The sequence below is a fragment of the Zootoca vivipara genome, chromosome 6, assembly GCF_965207765.1.
Source record: "Zootoca vivipara chromosome 6, rZooViv2.hap1.1, whole genome shotgun sequence".
NCBI classification, from domain to species: Eukaryota; Metazoa; Chordata; class Lepidosauria; order Squamata; family Lacertidae; genus Zootoca; species Zootoca vivipara.
Genome location: NC_142589.1, coordinates 51,735,537 through 51,742,082, shown reverse-complemented (window position 1 = coordinate 51,742,082; position 6,546 = coordinate 51,735,537). Strand labels below are relative to the sequence as shown.

General features: G+C 48.5%; 1 protein-coding gene across 1 annotated transcript in view; it reads left to right on the top strand.

Annotated features, from left to right (window-relative positions):
* Window positions 1-5,919: 5,919 nt before the first annotated feature.
* CCDC102A (coiled-coil domain containing 102A) overlaps window positions 5,920-6,546 on the top strand; it is a 41,469-nt gene continuing 40,842 nt past the window's right edge. Inside the window, exon 1 of the mRNA XM_035119814.3 lies at window positions 5,920-6,054. The gene's annotated coding sequence lies outside the window, so the exon portion shown is untranslated. The remainder of the gene's footprint in view (window positions 6,055-6,546) is intronic.

The following is a 6,546-nucleotide window of genomic DNA, read 5'->3' as shown; positions in this document are numbered from 1 at the left end:
CCCTGGAAAAGACCCTGATGTTGGGAAAGATGGAGGGCACAAGGAGAAGGGGACGACAGAGGACGAGATGGTTGGACAGTGTTCTCGAAGCCATGAACATGAGTTTGACCAAACTGCGGGAGGCAGTGGAAGACAGGAGTGCCTGGTGTGCTATGGTCCATGGGGTCATGAAGAGTCGGACACGACTAAACAACACACAGCCAAAAAACGTTTCCATGGTTATTATGATGCCACGTGATTGTTGACAGGTCATTAATTCTGCCCATACGTCACACTTGGCCTGTGAGGAATGTGTGAGATGACCATAAGTTGTTTTTTAGAATTGTTGTGAATGTTTTAAAGTGTTTTAAAGGTATTTGAGGTAGTTCAGATCCACATTGTGTTATTGTAACCCACTGTAGGATTAAAACAACGAAGGGTTGGCTTATTTATTTATTTCCTTGGTTTTCATAAATGATAAATTGGAGAACCTGCCTGGGAACAGAGATGACACAGAAGAGTTGGGGGGCGAAGAAAGAGAAAAATGGCCTATTGTGGCTCTTTTTTGGTTATTTTGAAAACCACTATCATCTGAGAAACCCAAGTCACACGTTGTGAAACATTGCCTGCATCCAGGGAAGCAAAGGATGCCTCCTCCATTGTGCAAAGAGTTACTGCACGTCCAATAAACACGGCTTGGGGGCAGAGGCATAAAGGAACATCTGCCAGCAGCTGGAGAGCTCCTCCCAACTTGGCCCACAGACATATCTTCACCTCTCTGAGCCTTCCCTTGAAAAGAATAGCAGGAATACCACACAAGGCAACCAGGAGGTATTGTTCACGTCTGAATTTTGAGTTTTTGCACTGACCTCAGCTCCTGCTGCCCTGCCAGGCCATGGGAGAGAGCAGGGCTTAGAGGCAGAACAAGATGGTCCCAAATTTAGTCGCTGGAAGCATCTCCCATAAGGAGGAGGAGTTGGCAGGCAGGTGATGGAAAAGACCTGACCCTGGAGGGTTGCTGCTGCTGATCACAGAAGACTATATTGGACTATATGAAGAATACTAGCCACCTTCTTCTGCACACACCATCCCCTGATCAGCCAAGCCTGCCATACCTTGCCACCACAAAACACCATTCCTGCAAGAGAAGAAAAAGTGAGGAAGCGAGGCATTCCTGCACACACATGCCTGCCACTTGGTGCAGAAGCCAAACCTGCTCTGGGGTTGTTCCAGATCCTTGGGCTCTCTGGAATGCTGCTCTGGGACCTGAGTTGCTGGAGAGTTATTGTGGTTTACAACTAATGGAGGCCCATTGGGTGGAAGGCAGGGAGACTAACACTAGGGTGGAATCTACACACATATAAAAGCCATGCTGAAAATGCTTTTTTTTTAATTTTAAAAAAAGCATTTTTAAATGCATTGAATTTTCCATAAGGCTCACCATCGCCATCTTGTGTCACATTGTATGTTGCACTTAAAACACACTGAAAATGTTTTATTTGCAACTGTATAGCTGAGTCCCTGGGTGGAACTAGAACCAATGCCTGACAGAGCTAACTAAAGTGGTATTCAAACACCCGATCCCTATGCAGAGTTTCCAGTGCTATTTTGTTATCTGTGTTCACATAATTGTATTCAAGATGTATTTGTAGCTGTGCTTTGTTATAAAATACTACAGATCAATACACACACTGGAGTCTATAAGCAGTTCCTAACTGATCTCTAGCCAAGATTTGAAAGCTTTATATAAGGTAAATATACCCCCACCAACACCGAACCTCCCTGCAAAACAATCAGAATCAGTGCTCCAGAAGTAGCTGTTGTTGTCTAACTGGCCACAAGCCTTATACAACTAGGGCAAATGTTAAATAAGTGACAGAAAACCGCTGCCAAAAATAGGAGAAACTTAAGAGAGGAATATCACACACACACCCCAAAAAAGAGCAAGATATGGAGTAGTTTTGCCAGCAGTTTTTGCACAGAGTTCTGTGAGTTCTGTGTGTCACAGGAAAAGAGGAGCCAGCCTTTAGAAGAAAAAGAAAACTTGCCTACTGGTCTGCAGTGAATTATCGATAGGGCAAAGTCACACTTGTGTATGGAGGAGGAATGAAATGCAACCTCCACAAGGCCACATGTGTAATGTGGACCAAAGTTTAGCAAGCACATGCATCTGCTGGTCTCTTATGCTCAGTTGAGCTCATGTTTGCCAACTTTGAAGCCAAAGGAGGAGGTCCCTCAATAAAACATGCAAAATAAGCCACAAACCAACGCATAACAGATTTGTAATGAAATACGTATATATAAGGTACAGAGAATACACAACTATGTCCCACTGGAATAAATTTTATAGAAAGGGGGGAAAGCATCTGCCACTGGAATATAAAATTGTGCAACTGAACAAGTTTGTTTACTTCTATTCTGCACAAGTCTGATTTTGCTAGTCAGGGGGTGGGACAACAGACCCATGAGTGTAGACCAGCCTTCCCCAACTTGGTGTCCTCCATGTGGTTTGGACTACAACCCCTGTGCTGGCCAGGGCAGATTGGTGTTGCAGTCCAAAACAAATGGAATTGGGGAAGGCTAGAGTGGACAAAGTGAACTAGGTAAACCAGTAGTTCTGACTTGGTTTCCTAGGTCCCTATAATCGAAATGCAGAAATAACACAAGTAATTTGAGTATTCTCTTGCAGATTGTGAAGCAGTGAGAGCATCCAGAGGAACAGTCAGCAGGGACTGGGCGAGACACCCAAAATAGTTATCTGTTGATACAATTGCCTCTCCATTCTGCATACTGGACGAACGTTACTGAAACTTGCCGAGAGAATCAGCGCTGCTTCCTATGAACTGAACCTGAAGTTGGGATGTTCAATGTACATGTGCTCAACCCCAAAGTTGAGGCTTTCCTCCTTTTGCTCACAACTACTACAGCAAAACAGAGCACTGTCGTCTTGCAAACTATGGATGACACTATTAAAATGGGGGGGGGCAACCACCACCACCCACCTGCCTGCCTTTGTACTTACAACCAGTCCAGGGGTTTTCAGGCCTTGGCTTTCAGCTTCCTCCTTAGTCTCAGTGTTGCCCTTGTAAAACTAAGCAGGGAGAAGGATGGGGACAAAGCAAAATTAGTTGGCTTTGCCTGTCACTGACCCTGGCTCCCTCATATGTTGGTCTCCCTGCTTTCCACCCCAACAGCCCAAATGGGCACCAGCCATCACTGCTTGGAAGTAGACAGCTGGCCAGGTAGTTTTTCTCTGGAAAGTCATATGGGTTTTCCCTTAGTCCAACCCACTGCTCAGTGCAGGAACCTTACAATTACAGCACCAGGACAAGTGGCCGTCCAACTTCTGCTTAAATGTTTCCAGCAAAGGGCAGCCCATCACTTCCCAAAATGCACAGGCATAGGACTGTTCCACTTTCAAGCAACCCTTGCCAAGTTTAACTACAACCTGCTTTCTGGCCATTTCCACCCATTGGTTCTAGCCCAGCTCTCCAGAGAACCAGCCCGCTCCATTGTTTGCATGAGAAAAGCCCTCCAGATATTTAAAGGCTGCTACCATGTCTCCCTCTTAATCCCCTCTCCTCCAGGCTAAACATGTTTGGCTCTTTCAACTATTCCATATAGGAGTTGTGTTTCCATAATAGCATTCCGGGAAAATGCTATAACTGCAGCGCGCGCACACACTCCCTAGAATGCTGCCAAATACAGTTCATAAATCTTCTCTTGTTAATGACAAAAGCATCGCTCTCTTGGAATGATGTTGCCTGGCCAAGCAGCTGCTAGACATATATGTGTGTGGTGTGTGTTATATGAATGAGAAATAGAGAGCGCTACATTGTGTATCATTAGCATGATCCAGCAAAACAGGCAGCCTAGCTGTGAGGGTGCAAACCTCACCTGGCGTCCCATGGGCAAGAGCCCCCTGGACCTGCCCCTTCTTGTAACCATGATGGCTATGCTCTGCCTTCACATTTGGAAGCAGCAATGCTTCTGAATCCCAGTTGCTGCAAAGTCCAGGAGGCGAGAATCCTCTTGTGCTTGGGTCCTGCTTGCAGATTTCCCACAGGCACCTGGGAACTGTGATGCTGGTTGGATGCTGAACGAACTAGATGAGCCACTGGCCTGACCCACCAGGCTCCTCTTTCGTTCTCTTCCCCCATTGCGACCTGTCTTGCCCAAAGACCCTCCAAAACCTGGAGCAGAAACTGAAAACATAGCTATGCAGATGGTTAAACCATGTCCCACCGGTATCAGTAGCGGGTGGACATTACCCAAATAAATATTTGTTTTTACATTTGTATCCTGGGACCTGTAGTTTACCCTCAGAGAGATAGTGCTATCACAAGAGATAGCAAGCACCCTTAGCAAAGTTCCCAGGATTATTTGGGGGAAGCCATGTGCTTTTACTGTATGAGGTGCACACAGCTGTTGCTGCAATAGTATACATTTACCTGAAGCCATCCCCATTTGAAGTCAATGGTGCTTACTCCTGAGTAGGCATGCCTGGGATTGCTTTCAGCTGGACTTAAGCACCTGGTGTGCCAGAGGTCCCTGCAGCTTGGTCCCACACAGGTTACCCAGAAGTGACTCTCCTTCCACACCAGGGGTAGGCAATCTAAGGTCCATGGGCCACAAGCGGCCCACGAGGGTCGTTTAACCAGCCCCCAAGCCGCGCAGCCTGCTTGGCGAGTCCCCACGGGCTGCGCTAAAATGGCGCAGCATGGCATGGGGACTTGCTTCCACAGTGCAAGAAATCACGTCTGTGCATGCGCAGACGCCAAAAATCATGCCTGCGCAGACGCGAGCACTGGAAATCACATATGTGCAGATGCCGGAAATCGCAGGTGCATGTGCGTAAGCATGTGCGCAATCTGGCCCACAGAGGGATCTCCGCTGGAGTGAACCGGCCCAGGCGAGGTAAACCTTGCCGACCCCTGTTCCACACCATCAGGGCTTCCTCTCAAGTAATGGTGGCAGAAGTAGGAGCCATGCAGCCCGATTCCATTCACAAGTGCATGGGAATCAAGGTGCACAAGTGATTTTATTATCTAAGCATCTTTGGTCCTCCTCACATAGTGAGATGATCACTATGGGCGTAGCAAATATTTTTGTTGCAGGGGGGGCAGGACCAATGTGATTGGTCAGTTAGTTAAGTACTTCTATTATTTTACTTGATTGGGGAGACAACTGCCCCCCCCACTACGCCCATGGTCATAGATGTAAGAAGTCTTTAATTTGAACAGCATTTGGACAGGAAGGTGTGTAAAGGAAGAAATAGAATGAAACAAACGCTATGCAAATATACTTTGAAGTGTATTTAATTTTCCACCAAACTTTTTTTTAAAAAAAACAGTTTAACATATATCAGGTCCACAATTGTTTGGTTAATTTCCATAGTCAACTTTCTTCTACTTTTTTTCTATTATTTTGTACGTTTCAGTTGATAGTCCTCTCATATTCCGGTAATAGCAAGGAAATTTCTTGTTCAAATTGGTTTTTGAAAACATTTTCTTTTATGAACTCCCCTGAGCATGGCCTTCATCACGTCCCAGATAGTTTGGTGTTATGAACCGGTTGCTAAGATATCCGAAATGAGAAGACTACCCCCATGAGGCTGGCAATCTTGTCGTCACTTTGAAAAATCTCCAGGCCTGAGGAGCACCCATCCTACAATAAATACCCGCGAGGGAAGCACCAGGGAAGTAAAAAAAGGAAAAGAAAAAGAAACGGTTGCCAACGACCTATTGTATTTGCAAAGTCAGTCCCTCCCTCTACCCCCCCCCCAAAAATAATCTGGAAGCCCCCTCGTTTATTTAAACAGAAGAACTCGACCCTGCTGCAGCGTCATGTGTGAAGGCGCCCCTTCCCTCGCCTTCTACCTGCTCCAGGCTCAGCCTTCCCAGACAACGCCAAGCCCCCCTCCGTCTCCCCCCGTGTTTCCTTCAACTCCGAAGGGGAGGAGACTAAAAAGTTCTCCCTCTCCTCGAGCCGCGACGGCAGCGGCAATCCGAGCCACGGCAGCAAGGCGGACGGAAAGCGCGAGCCCGAGCCGAGGCGCCATCGGGGGCCGCCGAGGTGAGGGACAAGTCGGGGATCGGAATGGGGCACCTGAAAGCGGGGCGGGGAGGATATGCACCCCACTTTCCTCGTCCTGGCGGGAAGGGAGGTGGGGAGGCGCGGTCATCCTCCATATGCATCCCCGACAAGTCTCGACGCTGCGCTCGCCTGTGGGCTCTTGCGGAGGGGTCGCTTCTCTCCCTCCCCCCAGAAAAAGTAGCCCCCGGACTTTCTCTGCCCGGTGCCGACTGCAGCGGGGCGGTGGGGGAGGGAATCCGGGAAGAGCCGCCCGCGCGCTTGGAGAGGTTTCCAAGGCGCAGCGCTTGGGAAGGGCGAAGAAGCGCCGTCGCTTGTCCGGGCCGGCCCAGCTATGCGGGGAGGGGGGCGTTTGGAATGCCGGGAGGGCTGGCGGCGCTTCTCAATGGGGAGAAGCGCCCTCGGTGGTCGCTCTCTTCGGCCAATGGTCGGGCGGGAGGACGGCACCGGCCAATGAGAGGTCGGCGCCTGGGA